The sequence below is a fragment of the Paroedura picta genome, chromosome 14, assembly GCF_049243985.1.
Source record: "Paroedura picta isolate Pp20150507F chromosome 14, Ppicta_v3.0, whole genome shotgun sequence".
Taxonomy (NCBI): Eukaryota; Metazoa; Chordata; class Lepidosauria; order Squamata; family Gekkonidae; genus Paroedura; species Paroedura picta.
In genome coordinates, this window is record NC_135382.1 from 18,969,060 (window position 1) to 18,993,441 (window position 24,382).

General features: G+C 46.0%; 1 long non-coding RNA gene across 7 annotated transcripts in view; it reads left to right on the top strand.

The window, feature by feature from the left end:
• Positions 1–24,382, top strand: part of LOC143823598 (uncharacterized) — a 50,165-nt gene that overhangs the window by 22,937 nt on the left and 2,846 nt on the right. The window contains exons 2-7 of one of the 7 annotated variants that reach the window (XR_013226523.1): positions 9,610–9,799; positions 11,095–11,170; positions 13,271–13,454; positions 13,938–13,988; positions 17,851–20,243; positions 23,600–23,668. This is a non-coding gene — a long non-coding RNA (uncharacterized LOC143823598). The other 6 variants (XR_013226525.1, XR_013226522.1, XR_013226519.1 and 3 more) reach the window with 6 other exon arrangements.

The following is a 24,382-nucleotide window of genomic DNA, read 5'->3' on the forward strand; positions in this document are numbered from 1 at the left end:
TGATCCCAGAGATGAGGAAAGGAAGCAGCGAGGGATACTCAAAAGGCATCTAGTCTGACCTTCTGATCAAAGGAAGCAGGGAGGAGGTGCGAGGCACAGTCAAGCAGCATCTAGGCTGACCCTCTGACATTTGCATCTAGGCTGATCCCAGAGATGAGGAAAGGAAGCAGTGATGGACACTCAAGGGGCATCTAGTCTGACCTTCTGAGAAAACGAAGCAAGGAGGAGGGTCACTTCAAGGGCATCTAGGCAAAATATGCCTTGGTATGAGCTAACAGTGCCATGTCCCCCCCCCCCAGCCACCAGCAGGGGAAGGGGGAAGTAGGGTTGGCAGATCCAGTTTAGAAAACTGTTAGATATTTGGGGATAGAACGAGAGAAGGATAAGAACCTCAATGGGGAACAATGCTGTAGAGTCCATCCTGCATAACATTTTCTCCAGGGAAACTGATTTCTGCAGTCTGGAAATAAGCTGTCATTCTGGGGGTCCCCATGTCCCACCTGGAGGCTGGCATTCCTAGAAACCTCTGGAGATTTGGGAGTAGACTACGGTGAGGGCAGGGACCACAGTGGGATGCCAGGCCAGAGACCCCACCCTCCAAAGTATCCATTCTTTCCAGGGGAACTGATGAGGTGTAATTCCAGGAGATTCCCAGGTCCCACCTGGAAACTGACATTCCTAGCAGGGCAGTGCTACTGCTACCCTGTGGGATCAGAACAGTATCCACAGGTTCTACTCACTTGATCCTGGCTACCCTGGGACACAGAAGGAAAGAGACTGGTCAGGCATTCATTTCCCCAACCCCTGTTACCGGTACTGACAAGTAAGGTCTGGTTGACTCAAGGTGGTTCAGTGTTGGGGAGGCAGTATAGACTTTATCCTGTAGGTCAGGGGTAGTCAACCTGTGGTCCTCCAGATGTCCATGGACTACAATTCCATGAGCCCCTGCCAGCAAATGCTGGCAGGGGCTCATGGGAATTGTAGTCCATGGACATCTGGAGGACCACAGGTCGACTACCCCTGCTGTAGGTAGTAGATCTGGAATCCTCCTTGGTGCGAAAAGGCTCACCCTGCAGATGGAAAGCTAGCACAGCAGGGGAGAAAACGTCTACCCATTGTTCAGCATACTGTATCAGAAAGAGTGTGCCTGCCCATGAAAGCTTCAACCCATAATTAAACTGTGTTGCTCTGAAAGGGAGCACTGAACTTAAACTTTGTTCTGCCACTTCAGACCAATACAGCTGAATCTATGGGGCTGGGCGGGTTATCTATGTGCACAGAGTTTTTGGACAAGGAGAGCTCTTCCGAAATCAGTGCTGCGGTCGATGTTCTCTTGCGTTAATCATTTTCTTGCCAGAATCACTAAACCCCTTTAAGCAGGCATGCGGTTACAGATGTGGTTCCACGGGCATGCAAAGAAAAGCCAACTTCCCAAATCACTCCTCCATCCCCACCCGAAATGTCCCAACATATCCGTTTTCTACCTTTTGACCATGGAGAAATCCCTGGAATATTTTTCAGGCTGCGAGGAGACCCAGAATCAGGCTGGAAGTGATGTCATCTGGCCACACCTCCCAGCCAAGCCCATGGAGGGGGAGAGGAGAAAGGAGGCGGTTTGAGGCAGAGGTAGCCACACCTTTTCCCAGGCATGGTGACTATGTGAGAACACCAGCCCCTGGTCAATGGAAGCAGCAGGTCCACTAAGCCAGGATACAGGGGAAAGGCTGGGGAGCCCCTGGGGAGCTCTCACAGAGCCCCAGTGCTCCACTGAGCTCCTGCCTTAAGGGTTTTAGAAGATAACAATTGCCTTGCTGGATCAGAGCATGCAGTTGTCTCCGAGGAGCCCTCAGGAAGGTTCGTGGGCAAAGCATAGATGCATCTGTCTTCCATAGCATGTGGGATTCAGTGGCATTGCTGCTTCCGAGCTTTCTGGTCACTAATGCAAGCGAGTAGCCACTAATGGACTGATCAGCTGTGAAGTTGTCCAATCCTTCTTTAGGCTGCAGGGAAATGGGACATGCAATTCGAGTTCTATACGCTGCCAAACATACTGGTCATCATAATAAATAATAGTAAAAATGGCCCTTAATGTGATTTTGAGAGAGATCTGTCTTCTGGAATCTGATGGAAGCGTTCCACCCCAGGACGCCAAAGCATTAACGGACAAGAGAGTCCAACACAAGGAAGTCACATTCCTTGAGTACTCTCTTAGCAGGGAAGCCTATGGCATTGCCATTCTCACATCTTCCTCCAGCCAAGTTCCCCTCTCTCTTGCTGCCATTCTATTTCTCACGATTGAGGCTTGGCTGGCAAGCAGTGATGTGTATGTTCACCCTGCATATAATTTGAAGCCAACTTAATGGCATTTCCTCTGTTCCAGGTGGAAGGCTGCCCTCAGTCACTCTTTCTGTCTTATTCATTCTGTCTAATTGCCCTTTTTTGGAGGGCCCCCAATGTTTGACGTATTAAAATTAGAACGCATTAGCAGGTGTACATTTAAACTTCAAGTGACGGTGTTTATTAAGAAATAAATCTCATAGTATTCAATGTACTTAGGATTGCAACGCTACCATCTGGTAGGCCAGATTCACAATCCATTTTTTTATCTTCTTTGCCTGTGTATATAGCCCAAAGCATGACATTTTAAGAGTGCCTGTCACAAACCGTGACTTGGACATCAATGCCTTGGCTAACAGTAAACAGCCACAAAAATCACACTGACTGGGTAAGCATGTGTAGCTAAATGAAAGGATTCCGTGGTAAAATATTGTTCCAAAATGGATTGCATTCAAGTTAACATTTCTTCATTTACCTTTTAATGTTTACTTTTGATCTAAATTAGTAGGTTAATAATTTTATTACAGAGCCTCTTGTGGCGCAGAGTGGTAAGGCAGCCGTTTGAAAGCCCTGCCTATGAGGCTGGGAGTTCGATCCCAGCAGCCGGCTCAAGGTTGACTCAGCCTTCCATCCTTCCGAGGTCGGTAAAACGAGTACCCAGCTTGCTGGGAGGTAAACGGTAATGACTGGGGAAGGCACTGGCAAACCACCCCGTATTGAGTCTGCCATGAAAACGCTAGAGGGCGTCACCCCAAGGGTCAGACTTGACTCGGTGCTTGCACAGGGGATACCTTTACCTTTACCTAATTTTATTACATTTTGGTTTAAAATGTGGCCCTCTTTAAGCACTGGGTATGCTAATGTGCCATTTGCCAAAAGGTTGGGGACTCATGAGGAATCGATCAGCCACTTTGTGAGACAGGATGCTGGACTAGATGGACCACTGGTCTGATCCAGCAGGGCTTATGTTCTTTGAGTGCCTCTGCCTGTACATAAAATGCTTTCTCAGCACTGATCGGTTCTCTGATCAGCTTTATCACCAATCACACTAATGAACGGTAAGAGGGAAGACTTTCTCCCATATTACCGTAACTTATCCAATTAAGTTGACTGGCAGCAGATTCAGGACCGCCAACAAAAACACTGTCTCACGCAAAGCACAATTAACGTCTGGCATTTGCTGCCTGCCGCCCACGACACTTGCTTAGCTGGCTCTTTTAAAACTCTTAGACGAATTAATGGTGAATTGCTCTGTCAACAGCTATTAGACATGGTATCTGGCGACACCTCCATGTGCAGACAAAGCTTGCTTCTGAAAAGGAGGTGCCTAGGATACTGAGTCAATCCTCTTAGGCTTTACATCCTGCTTCTTATCTTTCCAAGGCAAATGTCTGGTAGCAGATGGCAGCGGTCACCTCTAGACTGGACTTCTGTAATGCACTCTACACAGGCCTAGCCTTAACCTTGACCTGGAAATTGCAGCTAGTCCAGAACACAGATGCCAGGGTCTTCACAGGAACATCTTGGAGAGCCAATATTAAGCCTGTGCTTTGGCAGTTGCATGGTGTCTGGTTGAATTCCAGATCAAGTTTAAGGTATTGGTACTTACCTTGAAGGCCATTTGCCATCTGGGCCTGGCATCCCTGAGGGACCGCCTTTCTGCCTATGATCCCTGTAGAACGCTCAGTTTGTGGTCCCTGGCTCCAAGGAAATACTTCTGGCCTCAACCAGAGCCAGGATGTTTTCAGTCCTGGCCCCTACTTGGTGGAACAAGCTCCCAGAGGAGACCCAACCCCTGATGGAGTGGGTACAGTTCTGCAAGGGCTTGTAAGACGGAGCTCTTCCGCCAAGCTTTTGGTTGGGGGCCGGTGATCCTATAACATCTAACAGCTCCTCCTTTTAAAAAGATTTACCATGACTGCATCTCAGCCTAGTAACAGACCTATTCAAAGAGACGGCACCATAAATACTAGCCGTAATTGATGCTTTAATTTTATGTTATATTATTATTTTATTGATGTTGTGCACCGCTCTGAGCCAGTCTATTGGAAGGGCCGTTTATAAATGGAATAAACAAACAAAAGAAAACAAAGTACCGCTTGATCAGCTCTTGCAAGAAAAGTTAGAGGCAATATTGCACTAAGCAATGAATTAATGTTTGTTAAGGCTCCCTCCAGTAGAATGCCAAGATAAAGAATGCTGGGAAATGACACCCATGGGGGGCTTGTGGCTGGACAATGGTGCCAGTGGAGGGTGATCAGCTCCATGTTGGGAAATTCCTGTACATTTGAGGGCAGTGTCTGGGGAGGAAAGCGTATCGAGAGGGGCACCCAGGGGGGTCATAATGCCATAGGGCCCGTCCTCTGAAGCAGCCACTGTCCCAAGGACAAATGATCTCTGTAGCAGTTCTTCACCAAAATAGAAATAAGCACATGGAATTCTCTGCTGCGGGAAGTAGTGGTGTCTGTGTGCATAGACACCTTTTAGATGAGATTGGATAAAAATATGGGATGGAGGGCCATGAGTAACTATTAAAAAGGTAAAGGTATCCCCTGTGCAAGCACCGGGTCATGTCTGACCCTTGGGGTGATGCCCTCTAGCGTTTTCATGGCAGACTCAATACGGGGTGGTTTGCCAGTGCCTTCCCCAGTCATTACCGTTTACTCCCCAGCAAGCCGGGTACTCATTTTACCGACCTCGGCAGGATGGAAGGTTGAGTCAACCTTGAGCCGGCTGCTAGGATTGAACTCCCAGCCTCATGGGCAGAGCTTTCAGACTGCAGGTCTGCTGCCTTACCACTCTGCGCCACATTAGCCATGACATATAGATGGAACTCACTGTCGGGGACAGTCATGCTCTGTATTCTCGATTGCTTGGGGCGGGGGGGGTGCAACAGTTGGAGGGCTTCTGGAGTTCTGGCACCCCTGGGGGACCAGCTGATGGCACCTGGGGTTTGTCCACTGTGTGACACCAAGTTTTGGACTGGGTGGACATGATTCAGCATGACTTCTATTAGGTCACGCGGCAATCCGTTGCAATTCCAGGAGAACATCAGACCTCGCTTGGAGGTTAGCACCCCTGTGCCAGTGTGGGCAGTGCCTTTGCAGGGCAAGAAAACCCACATTGCTCCTTCCAGATGATAGACCAGGGGTAGTCAAACTGTGGCCCTCCATATGTCCATGGACTACAATTCCCAGGAGCCCCTGCTAGCGAATGCTGGCAGGGGCTCCTGGGAATTGTAGTCCATGGACATCTGGAGGGCCGCAGTTTGACTACCCCTGTGATAGACCAATGTGTTGTTGTATTGTTCACTATAGCAAGGAAGATCCCAGGTGCAAGCGCTTTCATCTCGTCCTTTTGTTCTCCCACCAAATCGAGATATGGAGGAGTGTGGCTAGTTTACCCCCTTTGTTGCTTACAGGAGGCGTCTCTGCCTTCCCCAGCATGTTGAGGAATAGATTTTGTTCTCTCCCAAGTGCCAATATGCATTTATCTTCCGGCTGCTCTATTGTGTTGTGTCACGAGTCTGTGTTTTTTTTTCTTCTTCTTCTTTTTCAAATGCTTCCATGAATTATTCATTGACAGGATCATTCACACTATTCGAGACAAACTGGGGGGGGGGGGATAAATCATTAGGAAACATCTGCCAGACCCAAAATCAGGATGTTATAAGCCCTTGGAGGTTGTAAGGGGGGGGGGGTCCTGATATCCCTCTGCTCTCTTTCCCCCCATTTCTAAGGTGACCAGATTGCCCCACTTTTGGAAGGACATCTGGGGGTACCTGGCAAATTGTACTTATGTTGCAAGTATATATATATATATATATATATATATATATATATATATATATATATATATATATATATATATATATATATATATATATATATATATATATTGCAATACTATTTTTGCATTCTATGCATTCTATGAAACTTTTTGTTGCTCCATATAGACCAAATTTTTAATCAAGAAACCCCCTGGTCAGTGATGTCCTGTTTTACCAATGTTAAAATCTGGTCACCTTACCCATTTTGTCCCCTGCCACCTTGAGCATGCTCAGCCAGTCATCAAGCTGTTTAGAAACAGGAAAGGCTCTCTTTTAACTTACAAAAGAATACTTCCCCATATACCTGAAGAATGCCCCACAGAATGCTAAAACATTCTCCATGGGTGGTCCTGAGTTGCTCATTCCTAAGAGACCCTTGGCATGAACTTAAATATTCGAGAGAAGTAGGTATATAAGCTCACAAAAACTGTGAGTGGGGAGGAATGAAGCATTTTGGAATTGATCAGATAAACACACACATATACATTGGTGCCTCCAGGTTTGTGTCTCAGAGACTTAACCAGGTCAAGGTCTCAATCCTCCCCCCCTCCTTTTAACTGACCCTCAATGTTCTGTGTCTCCTTGAACAGAGTTTCCCCCTCTTTCTCAAGTCATTTTCTTTCTATCTTTTTGCATTTTAGAGTGAGCAGTGGAAGACGTTGTAGTTGAGAATTTCCTGCATTCTGCAGGGGGGTGGACTAGGAGACCCTGGAAATCCCTTCCAATTCTATGATTCTACCAGGGGCGAAGCCCGTTGCATTCAGAAATACAACGGGCACTAGATTGGGTGTGGGTGGTGTGGAAGAACTCTGTGGACAGCCTCCCCTTCCCCCCAGGACCTGGAAAGGCTGCAGGCTGCTGTTAGGAAACTCACTGGCAGGGGCAGCTCTCATGCAGCAGGTATCTGCAGCCTCCGAGCCTCAAAGGGAAGTGAAAGGAAGAGGGGGTGGTCAAGGGTGGAGGATGGAAGGTGGTGGGCTGGCTACTGGACTGACAGGCAAGCTGGTTGGAGGAGGAGGCACTCAGGGGCGGGGCAGCCGCTCTGAGTGGGTGTTAAGCACTGAGTGGCACTTAAGCCATGAGACCAGCTCCTCCTCCAAGGCCTTATCAGAAATATTAAGCGGAACAGATGATTCCTCTCCCCACAACAGACACCCTGTGAGGTAGGTGGGGCTGAGAGAGCGCTAACAGAACTGTGACTGGCCCAAGATCACCCAGCTGGCTGCATGTGGAGGAGTGGGGAAAAATACTGGTTCTCTAGATTAGAGTCCAACATTCTTAATAACTACACCACACTGAAGCCCAGACCGTACTGGTAGATCACTTGACTTTGCAGCTTTCATGATTAGTGTGCGCCACTAATATGACAAAGCTATATGCATTCGTATATGCAGTTCAATACCTCTTCCACACACACAAAATGTTTTTATATGACAAAAAAAGAAATATGTGATTTTTTAAAATTCAGGACGCTGAAAAAATAAGGTCATGAAGTTATATGATCTTTTGCTGTAACTTGTCAATATACACACTTTGACTTCTTGACATCTGCTACATATTTAATTTAAAATTCTACCTTGTGGAGAGAAGGGAAGGGGATCACATACAGCATCTTCCTTTCCCTCATGGTTCACAGCTATAACCCGTTACATATAACTGCAAAATTGTTTCCCCTCCTGGAGGGGCGGGTAGAACTTGCAAGAATGAATTTGATACCGCTGTCATCTCCCATGTAATTGATCTTACCATGCAACTGAGACTCCTTTTTCACTTTACAAAAGAAAGACTAATCTAAAAAAAATGTTAACAATGGCTTGACACATCTACGGCCTATACTCGATCCAATTAAGATGTCTGATTTGGATTTAAACTGATGTATTCCCGTCGACTGCGGTTCACACAATAAGATGAACTTGAACATATCAAGTGATAAACTTATCACCCTCCAGCTTGGTTCTCACTGAAGGTTTCTGTCCTGTGCTGATAAGCCAGCTCAATTGTCAGCAGACAATCTGTGGGAACAACCATTTCTCTATTGCCTCTGACAGACAAACCTGGGCTGTATGGATTGTCTCTTAAGCAGCTTAGACCTTGTCTCATCTGTTTTGTGGACTTGGCTGGGTTTTGATTCTTTCACAAATATATGGGGGGGGGAGAAGAAAAGCAGGGCAAAAGGTAATTCCAAACCCAGAGTGTGTGAATACCACTAAAACTGATTGTTAACATTTTTGAAAATAAACTAGTTCCCAAGACAATTCCTGTCAGTTGCTGTATACACAGATACAGCACTATAGAAGAAATGTGGCTACAGTCATGTGCATAATTGTGTGGGTGTAAACCAAAGTGAACTCAGTGGGGGTTCACCTCTGAGTAAAAGTGGGCTTTTATTGTATCTGTCAGGGCTGGAACTCAGGAACCAGTTAATGGATAAACTACAACCCATAATTTTTGATGTGGAACACATCTTCTGGTGCACCCCCTGGGACAGAAATGGGTACGGTCATGACATCTGTAGCCCCGCCCCAGGGAGCACACCAGAAGACCACCAGCAGAGGAGGCCAAGGCTGCAGCCAACATGCTGGCCATGAAACCGGTGAAGGCAGGGCCCCTAAAGCCGGCTGGGGCCGCCATGGCACCTGGCTTCCCAGGCCGGTCCTGCCCGCCACAGAAGATCTAATTTGTGGAGGGTGAGACTGGCCTGGGAAACTCATTGCAGTGCCTGCCTTCCCAGTCCTGTCCCATCTTCTGCAGAGCAGGGCAGGGCAAAGAAGTTCTGTCGCGGTGCTGCCAGGGTTTTCCCAGCCTGCCCCATTCTGTGGAGGGTAGAACCTGCCTGGGAAGCTCTGCCACTGTGGCGCCTGCCTTCCCAGACCTGTCCTGCCCTCCGCAGAGTGGGTCAGGCCAGGGAAGCTCTCCTGCCACAGCACCTGACTTTCCAGACTGGTCTTGTCCATGGAGCAGGTCAGCCCTGGGAAGTGGGGAGATGCTGTGGCCGCTGGCAGAAGGCTGTGGAATTCCTGCTGTGACAGGTGAGGAGGGGGCAGGGGAGTGTGTGTGTGGGGGAGAACAAGGCAGGAGAGGTAAGTGGGAGAGGCAAGTGGGAAATGGGGAGAAGGTATGGGGGAGGGACCAAGAGGGAGAGGCAAGGGGAGTGGTGGGCAAGGTGGGAGGAGGGGGTATTTTGTGGGAGGGACCAGGAACTAGGTAGAGACATGGAGAGGTAGGTGGAAAAGGCAAGGCAGGGGGAAAAGAGAGAGATCGTGTGTGTGTCAGAGAAGGAGGGGCCAAGATCATGGAGTCCCACAGCAGGTATATGTTCCACATATCCTGTAATAGTCGGACTCTCAAGAGATTTTTTTTTTTACTGGAGAACAGTTAGTTTTTATACTCCACTTTCTACTACCCAAAGACGTCTCAAAGTGGCTTTTCCTTCCTCTCCCCAGAACAGACACCCTAGGAGGTAGGCTCTGAGAGAAACTGCTCTGTGAAACAACTCTAACAGGACTGTGACTGGCCCAAGGTCACCCAGCTGTCTGCATGTGGAGGAGTGAGGAATCAAGCTCGGCTCTCTTGATTAGAAGTCACCACTCTTAACCATTACACCAAGCTGGGTGAGAACACCAGTGTAAACTGGTAAGAACAAAGTTTAATCAGTGTTTCTGTTTTTCCTTACCCATTCTTTTAAGGATTTGAGCTTGAATTTCTCTGCTCCCCATTTTCCTCCCAAAACAACCCTGTGAGGTCAATTAAGCTGAGAACGAATTATGAGCCAAGGTAGCGAACCTTTACCCACTTATTTACATGAACACATGAAGCTACCTGTTACTATACCAAATCATTGCTCCACCAAAGTCACTCGTGTCTACTCAGATGAGCAGTTACTTTCCAGGATCTCAAGTAGAGAGAGGTTTCTTACTTAATGTACTATCTGATCCTTAACTGGAGATACAGGGTTTGTAGGAACCAATTCACAAACCCCTCATGTTCCTTTAGGTTGTTCCCTGGGAGGTTGGAAAACCTCAGCAGACTTCTCAAACCTGTTTGCATCACCACCCCTTTCCGTCACTCCCAAGACAAACTAATTCCCACTGCCACCAGGAAATCTTTAAGTATCTCCTGCAAAATGGAGCTGTACATCCAGCCCTCTGTTCCTGCATTGCCATTTAAAGTCTCTGCCTCGTAGCTACGCCTGCTAGCATGGGGCAATTTATAGCAACTCACAATTTTGAGCTATTGTGTTCCTGGGATTGCAGGCTGACCTTTGCTCCTCCTCATTACTGAACTTCAGATAGCAAGGTTCATCGGCATGGTGTGTTTGCAAAGTTCAAACATAGAGTATTCAAAATGTAAGGAAGTTTAATGAGTGAAAATTGAATACACATCTTCTCTACCCAAATCTTAATAATTTTAGGAATGTATTTCGGGTATTATGGGGTTTTATTGTATTTTTATTCTTTTACTGTGTAAACCGCTGTGAGCCCTAATTGGGAACGGCGGTAATATAAACCCAAACAATAAATAAATAAAATAATAAATAAATAAGTATTCAGGCTGAGCAAGGGTACAAAGGAAAGGTGAAAACACACGCTTTTCTCTAAGTATTTATTCTGGGTCTGTTCCCTAGTTATTGACCCTTGCCACATAGGCCTAAACTAAAAGTTAAGTCCTTCATAGGTAGAAGAAATAGAAAAGAACTGAAAATCTGGCCCACTTTTGGATCATTTTGATCTTTGTTACATTATGACATAGTGCAAATACTTTAGTATTTAGTGCAAAGGCTAAATGTCAAGATTTTTTTTTGATTGTGTGTCATTTATTTACAATAGTTTTATAAAATAACATGCAGGTTAGAGGGTTATCAGAGTTAATAACCTTTAATATAAAGTATTGTTGTTTTGTTTATTGTTCACATTGTCCCAACAATTCAGGTTTCCTTTGCAGACTACGCTCTTCCCCATTTGGTGAAAATCGGCTAAGTATAATGGGACAGACACACTGCAAAAGGTAGGAAATTATCTGCCGATTGCTCATGTTGACTTGTGCACATTCGCTAATGTGAAAGTGAATCTTCTTTTTCTGTCTGCTTTAATTACATAATGGTATCCCTTTGATGAGATGTTGTGGCAATCTGCTTCTGTCCTGATGATTCTTTTTTTCACTCGTTGAAGTCACTTAAAGTAATAAATATTTTAGTAGTTTAGATGAAAAATGCATTATCACCCTTGCTATTTTAAGCTTTTTAAAAAGTCTTGCTTTAATCTCTTTCTGTACCCCAAGCTAAGGACCATGGCTCTTTCTCTCATCTGCTGCCCACTCTTAGTTTTGCTTTCAATAATGGTCCAAGGAAGTTTCCAATCACTGTTTAATAGAAAATGCCTTTCATCCTTCAATAGACAGTAGATAACTACTTACCAAAGAATTGATTAGATACCTGAGCTTCTGTATCTAACACATGTGTGTCTGAAGATAGACAGATGTTTTTAAGGGACTTGGGATAACAGCAGGTTACTTTTTTGTGGTTTGGAGGTCCATTAGGAAAGGGTTGCTGTGTCCAGTAAAGGAGTCCTGAATCCTGCCCAGAACTATGAAAGGTGGCCTGAATACCCTTGAGAATAGGCAATAGCTACAGTGCCACAGATTCCCATTACCACCCTCGCTCCACGTTTTGCATTTCAGTCCCTGATGCATCCTTTTTTAAATTTTTGAATGGTTTTTTTTAATTAATGAGAAGAACAATTGGGTGATTCCTTGAATGTTCATGTGGCATTTTGAAAAATTAAAAAAGGCAGAGCTCATACATGGCAAGAAACGAATTCCTGAGCCAATATTCAGTTTGCTGCCTTCAGAGCCTGCAGGGCGGACTGGGGTTATAAATATTTTAAGTAAACATGTAGCTGGAAGGCACTCCAGTTGCTGAATGGCACTTGCAATGGAAAATTTTGCTCTGTACTTTCTGTACTTTCTTTCTGCACTTACCTTCTTCTTAGCCCAGGGATTTGGTCAGGAATGCCCTTCTCTTCCCCTTGGCAGCCATGAAGCTCTTTATTGGGATGCCAACCTTCAAGCAGAACCTGGGGACCCCCCAGAATTATTTCTTTACCAAATGCATACTTCTTGAAGCCCAGTTAGGGATACTTCTTGAAGCCCAGTCTCCAAGTTGTGGCCTGGGGATCCCCTGGAATTACAGCTCATCTCCAGAACAGGGAGATTAGTTCCCTTGAAGAAAATGAATGCTTTAAAGTGTGCTCCACTGAGGTCCCTATTGGAGCTTCCCAACCTTGACCTGGCAACTCTATCCTCCCATCCCCTGCTGGTGGCCAGAGTGGACCAGACAACCCTACAATCCTCATGTGGAAGCAAAGTTGATCACAGGTAAGTCATGCCAACCTCTGCTTTCTTACTACCTGTGTTCTTGAGGTGTCAAATGCAAACCCAGCGTGAAGCAACCATGCCCCATTTATCATGTAAACATGGGTTTCTGCCTATGGTTTGTATAGCACTGTTGGTGTGCTCTGGTTGCCTGCAGAGTTAGGGATATCATAAATTACATTGTAATTTCGGGAGGAGCAGAAAGAAATGGGAAGGGGTGGTTTGTTTGACTCTCCGTTGACTTTAGTAGATGGACATTATCTTATGTCCCCCCCCCCCCAATCCTCTGCCTCTGCCGGAGTATAAGATCAGGAGTAAAATGGAACCCCTTCTGATCTTGTCCCCAGTCTCCAATACCACCCATTTCTTCCTCCAGTCATGTCTTAGCTACGTAGATGTAGCCAGAGTTTGAGTCCAGTGGCCCCTTTAAGACCAGCAAAGTTTAATTCTGGCTATAAACTTTTGTGTGTATGTATGCATACTTCTCAACTTTGTTGGTCTTAAAGATGCCATTGGACTCAAAACGTTGTTCTATTGCTTCAGTCCAACATGGCCACCCCGCCTGAAGATGGAACCAAGTTACTGTCCTAAGTGTAACTTTAAAGTATTGCGACTTTGCCTAACTCTATTGTAATGGATTTAATAGAGATATTATACTCCATGTGACAGAGGCGCTTGAAGGTGGAATCTAACTCCTAAGCTTGTTGGCCTTTCTTGTTTGTTTGATTTTGGCAGGTATGAAATACAAAGGCGGCTGGAGTCAGGGAGTGTCATATATCAAATGCCACTGCCATTCTGCTATGAAGCGCTAAACAGCGGTGTGCGGTATCTGCCGGAGACTTTCAAACAATGGCAAAATATCAAGTGCAGAAATCAAATCAGTCCGATGTAAAACACTCATACATCCTGTGAGTGTCAGGCAAGTATTCACAGGGTATCTGGGAAACAATCTATTCACAGGGGAGAATTTTGAGGAGTGATTCCCCCCCCCTCCCCAGCTGTAATTAGGGAGGACTTCTTGATCATCCCTACAAGCTTGCTGTTAATTGCAAAGGCGGACTGGCACCAGGGAATTAATTAAAGAATCACAACAGGAGGAATACGGCTCGTTTCCTTCACAATGTACTATTGATCCCTGCCAAGAAGACTGAAGCAACTGCATTTCTTTTCATATTTAATGCATCAAGCACTACGATCGGCTTCCCGTGAAGCTCAAACCCATTCAAGGTTCAACGGGTTTTAAAGGCTGTACAAAATCACTCGTTCTACAAAAGACGTGGACCGCCTCCTCCATGGCTTCTGAGCCAGACACAAACTCCGGTCTCACAGCTTGGGCTAGCTCTCAACTCACCTTTCACAAATCTCATTTTTCCTGCGTCTCTCCAATTATCTTCCTCTGCAGGTTGGCAGGAAAACCAATACAGGAGTCATTGGTCTGCCAATCTATAAAAAGGTAGGTTGTCAATTTTTGAATATTTCGTTTCTAACAATCAGCACCTTGCAAATCTTATCTAAAGCTCTCAAGTGCAATCTTATTTATATTATATACCCCCAAAAGTAACACTTTGTGTAATGGGGGGCTGTAAACTCTACACCAGGGGTAGTCAAACTGCGGCTCTCCAGATGTCCATGGACTACAACTCCCATGAGCCCCTGCCAGCGAACGCAGTTTGACTACCCCTGCTCTGCACTATTAATTCTGGCATTGAACAACATCATTCTGAAGTGCAGACCAGTGACCTTGTGCATGTTTAATCAGAAGCAAAACCAGGGAAATAACTATTTGGGCATTCTGAGCGCATCCGATCTGAAAAGCTGTCAATTCTAAAGCGTTGAATTAGTCCATTTAAAACAGGGCCAGCTGGTTGCAAAGACCACTCTTGCCCCTGCTGAAGATTTCCTGTGCCATCCTATGACGAGTTACACCAGTCTAAGTTTATCGATCATATCCGGCCTCCGGGAAGAGCATCTGGCCTCGACCAGGGCCAAGGCCTTTTCGGTCCTGGCCCCTGCCTGGTGGAATGAACTCCTGGAAGAGCTACAGGCCCTGTGGGAGCTTTTGACATTCTGCAGGTGTGCAAGACGGAGCTCTTCCGCCAGGTCTATGGTTGGGGCTGGCATGCTAAGGTAGATCTACACCCCCTTCCTGGATTACTCCATTGGCTCTGCAGAAAGCGGGACAGGACTGGGAAGGCAGTAAGATCTGCATCCTCTCTGTCTAACCCCCCCCCCCAGAGGTGATAGTGGGTGGTATTTAGTATTGTTTTTTCACCATGGTATATCTTGGATTCTATGTATGGTTTGCTGTGCATTCTGATATAGTTTTTGGATTCTTTTAGGGGTGATTTTATTGGGGATTTTATGCATGTTTGTAACCCACCACAAGCCTTTTCGGGCTAGAAATTCAATAAATGGGGGGGGGAATGAAATAAGTCCACTGGTTTCAATGCGCTTAGAGTGGGATGATAATTGTGGTTTTTAATCTTTTGATGTTTTTTTAAAGTTGTTTTGATGTTATGTAATGTTCCATAAAAGTTATAATGTTCTGTGTAAACCGCCCAGAGCTGCAAAGAAATGGGCGGTATAGTAATCTAAATAAATAAATAAATAAATAAATAAATAAATAAATAAATAAATAAATAAATAAATAAATAAATAAATAAATGACTCTGCATACAATTACGCTGTTACCTCATCTCCTCCTTTCCCTTACTGACTTGTAAGCAGCCTTTGGCACTTCCCCCAATGGCCTTCCGCCCCCACAGTCGTGGGTCCCTCTCTGCACCCTCCATCAATCAACCTGGTAGTCACCTCTCCCACATACATACCAAATCACACCTGATGGATCTGACTCTGTACTGATAAAATGATATAGATCAAGAAGAACTCCAGGAAGCTGGGGTGACCACCCCATGTGGATGAGTGGAGACTTGGGGCCAAGCAACCACTGATACTGGGGGTTTCTTATCAGGTATCCGGGCATGTTGTTTAACTCTAAAGAAGAAGAAGAAGAAGAAGAAGAAGAAGAAGAAGAAGAAGAAGAAGAAGAAGAAGAAGAAGAAGAAGAAGAAGAAGAAGAAGAAGAAGAAGAAGAAGAAGAGTTGGTTCTTATATGCCACTTTTCTCTACCCGAAAGAATCTCAAAGCGGCTTACAGTCCCCTTCCATTTCCTCTCCCCACAACAGACACCCTGTGAGGTGGGTGAGGCTGAGAGAGCCCTGATATCATTGCTCGGTCAGAACAGTTCTATCAGTGCCGTGGCGAGCCCAAGGTCACCCAGCTGGTTGCATGTGGGGGAGTGCAGAATCGAACCCAGCTTGCCAGATTAGAAGTCCGTACTCCTAACCACTACACCAAACTGGCTTTCTTCCTTCCCTAATCCCTAATCCCTTCTACAAGGTTATTTCCCCTTGCATAGTCAATAGAAAGAGTCCAGATTAAATGGGACATGGCATCACATTTGTTCTGAGCAGGATTCGTGAGCTTCATGGGGAATGTCATGCCTACTTCAGTCACGTTCAAAGGGATTCTCCATATTTCGGCAGACCCTCCAAGCCTCACTACCACCGGGAGAGGGGCGGGGGGCGTTGTTCAGGTAAGCACCACTTTCATACTGGCCATGGGTCACCATGCCGTTTCACAAAACCCTGGTTGAGAAAGCCTGCCTTAAGCCCTGCTGAAGTGGGCTACTTTGACTCTGATTGACTCAAAAGGATTTCGGAATCTCAACACAAGCCACTTGAAATCTAGTCATTTGGGAATAGATCTTCCAGACTTTCCTCCTTCTGTGTGAATCCTCTCCCATTTCACAGCCAGCCCTGACCACCGGATGCAGTGAAAGCCAAGTCAACGCAGCTGGCCTGCTTTTCAAAGGCGAGAGAGAGAAAGGGAATAATGACAGATAGGTTTGTAATTGAATTTATGCTTATTTTAGTCCAAGGTTGAGGTCAAGGCATGAAGCAGAGGTTATCCGATGACTCAGAATAGCCACAGTTCTGTGCTGGGATAAACTTAGTCCTCTGCCTAACAGAGAGACAGATGATATTGTCAGATGACCAGGATGCAGCTTTACATAATTCATCCCTTTTCTCTTGTAATTTTCCTCACTGAGTTTGAGTGGGGAAGAGGCTTCTGCCACAATAAGTTTCTGGGTGGTACTTGCCATTCCAAGCCAGCCTTTCATAATCCTGAAGAAAGGTTGGGGGAGCTTGGTCTGTTTAGCCTGGAGAAGAGATGACTGAGAGGGGAACTGATAACCATCTTCAAGTATTTAAAAGGGTGCCATGTAGAGGAAGGAGCAGAGTTGTTCTCTCTTGCCCCAGAGGGACGGACCAGAACCAATGGGATGAAATTAATTCAAAAGAAATTCCGTCTCAACATCCGGAAGAAGTTCCTGACAGAGTGGTTTCTCAGTGGAGTAGGCTTCCTCGGGAGGTGGTGGGTTCTCCATCTTTGGAAAATTTTAAGCAGAGGCTGGATAGCCATCTGACGGAGAAGCTGATTCTGTGAAGGCTCAAGGGGATGGCAGGTTACAGTAGATGAGCAATTGGGATGTGAGTGTCCTGCATAGTGCAGGGGGTTGGACTAGAGGACCCATGAGGCCCCTTCCAACCCTATTATTCTATTCTATGATTCTATGATCTTTAGCTGTCTATAATCCAGTAACAACAAAAACGGGGGTGATTAACACATTCTGGGAAATGGGAGATGAAGCAGTTTGGAGTCACAATATGTATGGTTTTTTGGCTGGAATTGGTTTAGCAGGTGACAAGTTGTTTAAGCCTTTAGTAACAGCAACTGGCTTTCCAAAACTCGCGTGGAACAACAGAAGCAAGAAACGGAGTTCAACATTAAATCTGTTGATTGATATTCACAACTTGACAAGGGGTATAAGAGACGGCATCGGAATCTGCAATCACCACTCCCCCCCCCCAAAAAAAACAACAACAACACACCGTTCAGACAGGCTGTTCTTATGACTAATCCCAGGGTGCTCTGCTTATTAGTGAAAAACAAACAAATCCCAACCAAGTCGCTTATCTTAATTACTGTTTTCAGAAAATATAAGAATGGTTTTCGCATAAAGACAAAGTGTGCTAATAAGATCAGACTACGGTACCCTTTACTGAATGTGAAATATGGTTAAACGTTCAATTGAGGATTTCTGGAAAGCCAGAGAAAACAAATATTGAAGGGGGAAAGGAAAAATTAAGTGAAAATAGAGAACAGTCAGTAAGGAGATCAGGAAAACCTTTGAAGTAGAGAGATGCTCGTTTAAAGATTAAGTTTTTGTTGTGTTTTTTTTAATTACACAGAAAATGCACCTGAGATGGAGGACAGAAGGCTGAAGCCACAGCTCAGAAAGAGAGAAAGAGAAACATTGACATTTCATGCTCCTGGGCTCATTCCCAGCAGGGCTCTCGAATAAAAAATATCTGAGTGCATGCTCTCCCTGAGACCCTGGAGAGATTCTGCCAGTCAGAGCAGACAAGTCTGAGCTAGATGGAATAGTGGGTCTGACTCAGGATGCAGCAGCTTCCAGGTTGTGTCCCAAATTCTCCAAGTAAAAGATCTGAAGCAGCTGTTTGGAAAGACCCTTCTCCAGACAAAACCATGGAGATCCACTGCCATCAAAGGAGACTGATAGATCCATGGGTTCAGAGACCACGACTCTGAGTGTTCATTTCAGGTCTTAATTGTGACCCCAGAATGATGGTACAGAGAACTTAAACTGCACAGAAGCTGAACTGATGAACCCACCCCAAGCCCCAACATGTATACATATACACATAAAGAGCAAAAGATCTTTCAACCAGTGAGCGGTTTTGGCCAGTTTCACTTTAAACTGACTGGATCCGGCCATTGGGATCTTGCCACACACTGACTAATTGCAGTGCGGAATTATGATCCTGCCTCGGACCTCAATCTCCGTCCTCAGCGGATCGACAGACACAACAGAGACACTACTGGACTTTACAGAGAGATGGCCTGCTGGTAGAGAGCGGAACTGCACTCTGCAGGACTTCTTGCGAGAACCGTATAGTCACCCTCTAGTGGTCGCAAAACCCCAGGCTAATTTCATGAACTGTGTCATGGTCCATGCAAGCTTGTTGCATACTTCTGTTCTCTGGGGTCTTTTCCACATTTGAATTGGGAATGCATGGCTCCTCCGCAAGGCCAGCAAGACGGATATGTTCCACCAGGCCTACAGTTGAGGCTCATAAACGATATGAGAAATGTGCTAGCCTCCCTGTCAAAAAAATCCACAGTTATACCCAGCTAGGGTGGGTGTAACCCTCCCTCCTTGACTTCCCCTCCCTCCTTTCCAGCCAATAGAGAGAACTAGGCAACTGGCTGATCTAAATTTGTTTTTAAGAATTTAAAATCTATTTAATATATTCATTTGACCGAAACATTTGTATGTGTATATTTTTTATCTATATTGTATATTCTATTTTTATATGTAATTTTACTTGTGAAGCAATCCGTCCTGAGTCCCCAGAGATTGGGCAGATAAATAACAACAACAACAACAACAACAATATTGACGGGAAACTGAATCATCATGGTAGCAGAGCAAGAGACAGAGGCAGATATGGACTGAATCTGAATTCAGATATGGACTGAATTCAAAAGCAAACCGCTTTTGAATCACTTCTGGACCCCAACTCCTTAATTCTGTTCCATGTTCCACTTTCGAGAAAGAATGGACAAAGTCGTGGGGGACAGGTCTATCCACAAGATAACAAAGATTAACCTCCAACAGCAGAGGCAGTATGTCTTTCCAAAAGGCTTGGGGCAAACAACTGGGAAGAGCTAGTACTTTTGTGTATCTGGAACATCTGGCCGCCTGGAAACAAAATGCTGGCCCTTGGATTGATCCTGCAACGTAGCACTTGAAAGTTCTTTCTTCATGTCCTCCATGATGCTGAGGAACTGCGCTTGTCTGAATCTCACTAAGGATAGGATACCATGGCCATTTCAGGTCTGGATCCCTGTAGACTCCTGGGCTGCTTGAGTAAAGGAGGCAAGCAGGGCTTTTGCTGGATAACTTATTTTGGATTTAAGCAGAAATGGGGATAGGGCGATTTGCCTGTAAAGCAGCATTCTCTTTTCCTGCTGCCACTCAGCTGGGTCGCATGCCAGACAAAATGATGTTGCTACCGGAGCTACTCAGAGCTGATGTCATCATGCCCAGAGATCCTCTAGCATCCACTCAAAACTCTATCACTAAGCCATAGAGTTTAAGAGCTAGTGCTAGAGTGTCACCCCCCAGCATAATGGTGCCAGTTCTGGGTTGTGCCACAATTGATGGAGGGCTGCTCCAGTCAGCTGGGCCTGGCATATGAGAGATCATGGACACTGACACAGCCGGAGTCTGAATCAGATTCGGATGGATCGCCCAAGCGACTCAGACAAAGCTGTAGGGTGGGGTTGGCAGAACGCCGAAGAAGCCAGAAGAAGCCAGAAGAAGCCAGCAGGCACACTGCCACAATAGATGGGGGCCAGCTGGGTTAACTCCAGAGGAGGATGAGTGAGTCATCCCCTAGGTGCAGCTAATTAGCTGGGCTGCATTTTGGAAGACAAACGCGACTGTTCAGACGTGGAAGCAATCTATGCTACTTCCCCCCGGACTGGCTCTGCTCCTGTTAACGTCTGATTGATTACTGGCAACTGACCCCTGGCTTCACTCTTGACTCCGGCATTGGTAAAGTGAACTGGTTTTGTTTGACTATCGAATTCTCTGGATTTGACCTTGGGACTGCTCAACTATTCTTTGCCTTGCTCTGCACTGCACTTGTTTAACTCCCAGCAACTTGGACTGACTCTCCCCTGGCTGGGCTTGCCACCCAGGTTTCACCAAGATAGCTGCTACTGGGTGTGGCCAGCTAGGGCAGCATACCCGGCTCACCAGACTAGAAGTCTGCACTCCTAACCACACCAACTTGGAAAAAATGAGTGCTTTGGAGGGTGGACCCCATCACACAATACCACACTCAGGTTCTTCTAGGGATGCCAGCCTCCAGGTGGGACCTGGGGATCCTCTGGAATTGTAGCTCATCTCCAGGCAACAGAGATCAGTTCCCTTGGGGGAAATGGCTGCTTTAGAGGGTGAATTTCATAGCACAATACCACACTCCCTGTCACATCCCTAAATTCTCCAGGTACAGGAGAATAACCCAGCGCTGGGAACCCTGTGGCCAAAGGGGAGAGGCTTGTGGTAAGACTCACTCCCCCTGTCTCCTGTGGGTAACATGCAAGGTAACCAGACAGACAGGTCTGCCTTCAGCCCTCTGTTGTTTCAGCTCTGAGCTTGCTTGTTTTCTCTCCCCTGTACATGAAGCAAGATTATGGAAATGAGGAAGATGTTGTTTGTGCTTCAGATTAAATGCTGGCAACTACCTTTAAGGACTTACCGAAACAGGTGGGAATGCTTCTGAACAGGTATTGAATGTGTTTCCAGCAGTGTTGAGCAATGCTATAGTAGAGTGCTCAGGTGGGTTGCCAGATGCCACCTGGCCACTGGTGAGGGAAGGGGGGTAGGGTTGCCAGATATAGGATGGTAAACTCTGGAGATTTGAGGATGGAGCCTGGGCAGGACTGAGACCTCAGTGGGGTACAGTGCCACGCAGTCCACCCTCCAAAGCATCCATTTTATCCAGGAGAACTTATAGTCTGGACATGAGCCTCTTGTGGCGCAGAGTGGTAAGGCAGCAGACATGCAGTCTGAAAGCTCTGCCCATGAGGCTGGGAGTTTGATCCCAGCAGCTGGCTCAAGGTTGACTCAGCCTTCCATCCTTCCGAGGTCGGTAAAATGAGTGCCCAGCTTGCTGGGGGGTAAACGGTAATGACTGGGGAAGGCACTGGCAAACCACCCCGTATTGAGTCTGCCATGAAAACACTAGAGGGTGTCACCCCAAGGGTCAGACATGACCCAGTGCTTGCACAGGGGATACCTTTACCTTTACCTTTAGTCTGGACATGAGCTAAATTCCAGGGGTGATCCCCAGATCCCTCTTGAAGGTTGGCATCCCTAGTGCTCAGGTATCTAGGGTGGCCAGCTTCTGAGAAGTACTTGGAGATCAGTTGTATGTGTGGAAGATGAGAGTTTTGAGGAAAGAGTGAGGAGGGTTCTTCCACTGTGAGGTGGAGGTGGGAATGGCTGCCCCTCCAGCATCGGATGCCCAGCAAGCCCTGTAGGCCCCCCCTCTGGCAGCCATTAGAGCTGAGGGCACCACACCACACCATGCTACCTCTCCTCAGAGGAAGAGGATTCTTGCTTTTTCTGCCTGCCTATCCCTTCGTTCTCTTTCTCTCTCTTTGCACCCCCTTGAGCCTCCCCATTTTCCCACTCTTGGCATCTTGCCTGAGTGACCCAGTAGAGTCTTTCCTTCCTCTCGCCCCTCTCTGTGTTTTGCCTGTGTTTTCGCAGAACATCTTATGTGATAATCCGATTCTCGCACCCTATTTTTTAATTTTTTGATTGGGTCTAGGCTTTATATAAAATGGATTCTAGACCCCCGAATGGCATTTTCCTCAAACCTCTTTCTTCTTCCCAGACCAACTAATGTTTTCCTAAACGGGAAACCAGTCCTTGTTACATTCTCATGGAAAATGGTTGAAGCCACACAACAGATTTCATGAGACTGGGGGGATGTTACTCTGGCAGGGGCCCCCATAATAGAAAGCAGTTTCCAAGGAGACACCTCTTTGTGCCTACCATATATTTGGCACTGTGCAGAGTGGTGCACACAGGAACCACACAGGCAGTTGCTTGATATGGAAAGTCTTTGGAAGCACTTCTTGGAAGTCCAGCTGGAACTCCATCTTGTCCAGGATTGCTAGAACAAGATAGGAAAATTCCTTTCTCCTCTATTTCTTTTAGGCCATCCCAACAGACTTACGCTAAATGGGCAGTGAGGGGGCAAAATGATAGGACCATTGCCCCTCCCACCAAAAAAACATCAGACTGTCCAGAGAAGGAATGGCTTCTCCAAAACTAACCCAATACTCTTTTGTTCACTTCATGTCCAGTCTTTCTGCCCCACCTTACTTGATAATGATCCTTATCGTGTCTCTCCTAACTTTCTACCGGTTAACCCAGGGGTAGTCAAACTGTGGCCCTCCAGATGTCCATGGACTACAATTCCCAGCATTTTCTGGCAGGGGCTCCTGGGAATTGTAGTCCATGGACATCTGGAGGGCCGCAGTTTGACTACCCCTGGGTTAACCCATCTGAATAACTGAGTAGACAAAGGTGAGAGCTAACCTCATCAGCCTCCACTCAGCCTAGTTATATTTCAAGCTCACTCTTTCTGGCTTGAAGTCATATCTTGCACCTCCTACCTTGGTTACATCATACTACAGTTCACCTATCAGGTACACCTGTGGCCCTTAGCCAATCACCTATCACCTGTACCATGCAGCAAACCGTATATCTGTCAAAGCCTGGGTTCTGCCATGTGTATTGTGATCATTCCACACCTGAAGTTGTCAACTTAATCTCTTTGCTTTCTGGGACCCATCCTGCTTTGGGACAGGTGCAGTATATTTTCCATTTCTCTATTTAGCTAACTTTCCCCCCCTAGAAGTGAGTGAGTGAGTGAGTGAGTGAGTGAGTGAGTGAGTGAGTGAGTGAGTGAGTCTCGGTGTGTCTCTTAATAAAATACAAAATCTCTTTGGAACCAAATCAGGCCTGCTTATTACAAGGCTTCCGATAGGACGGTGAAGGATCTTGCTATACTGATTTTCCCCACAAATTAATATTAATAAACATTTTGGGCAACAATGTGGCAGTGTAGTTAAAAAGCTTTCCAGTTCCTTTTTGTGACAGCCTTGGCTACTGTGATAATGTTCCAAAAGATAAGAATCTTCTTATAAACAAATGAGGATCAACAGTATTCCTGGGTATGTTTACTTTTTCAAAAAAATCTTTCTTCGGAGCCAGTTAGGACTTGCAAGAACATCTGGTTATTTCCAAACAATATGGTGAACCAAATCCTAGCATAAGAATGTTTTGAACATGTTCTCACCAACACTCATTTACTTCTCCTTGTGTTCAAGTGATGGTCATGCCAGGAAAAATGAGGCATCTAATCACATGCATCTTCGCCGGAGTAATTTTGGCACAAGGTGAGTACGTTCTCTCAGATCTGGAACGTTAACGGAGCGTGTTTAGTAGATTTAGAGAACAAAGATTATACCCCAATGCTCAGGTAAAATCTGACTGAAATTTATTTCCAAGAATTTCAGCGCAATAATCTCCATATATTACGTTCTTTATATTGCTCAACACAATAAGTATAGAAGACACATCATGCTATAAGAAGGTGGTGTATAGAATTGTACTTAAACAAGGTTTTGGTTCTTACTTTTAAGGCCATCTGTGGCTTGGGTCCCACCTATTTGAGGGACCACTTATATCCCTATATCCCTCACAGGGCTTTTTGCTCTGCAGGAAGGAATTTGCTAGTTGTCCCTGGCATCCAGGAGGCACACCTGGTTTCAACCAGGGCCAGGGCCAGGGCCTTTTCAGTCCTGGCCCCAGCCTGGTGGAATGAGCTCCCAGAAGAGCTAAGGGCCCTGCCAGATTTGTCAATGTTTCACAGAGCCTGTAAGATGGATTTCTTCCGCCAGGTGTTCGGTTTAGGCCAGGCTAGGAAAAACTGCTCCCTTCTTGCGTAGGCCCTGTCTGGGCCTGTCTGGGCCTCAGAAAAACTGCTGGAGGGCTGACAGTTGTGCATATTGGGGAAGACTCCTTTGCTCCCAGGCATGGAGCAGTAAATGAATTCACAAAAAGGAGACATTTACACATTCACTCATGGCGGTCTTTCAATTATCAAGGCT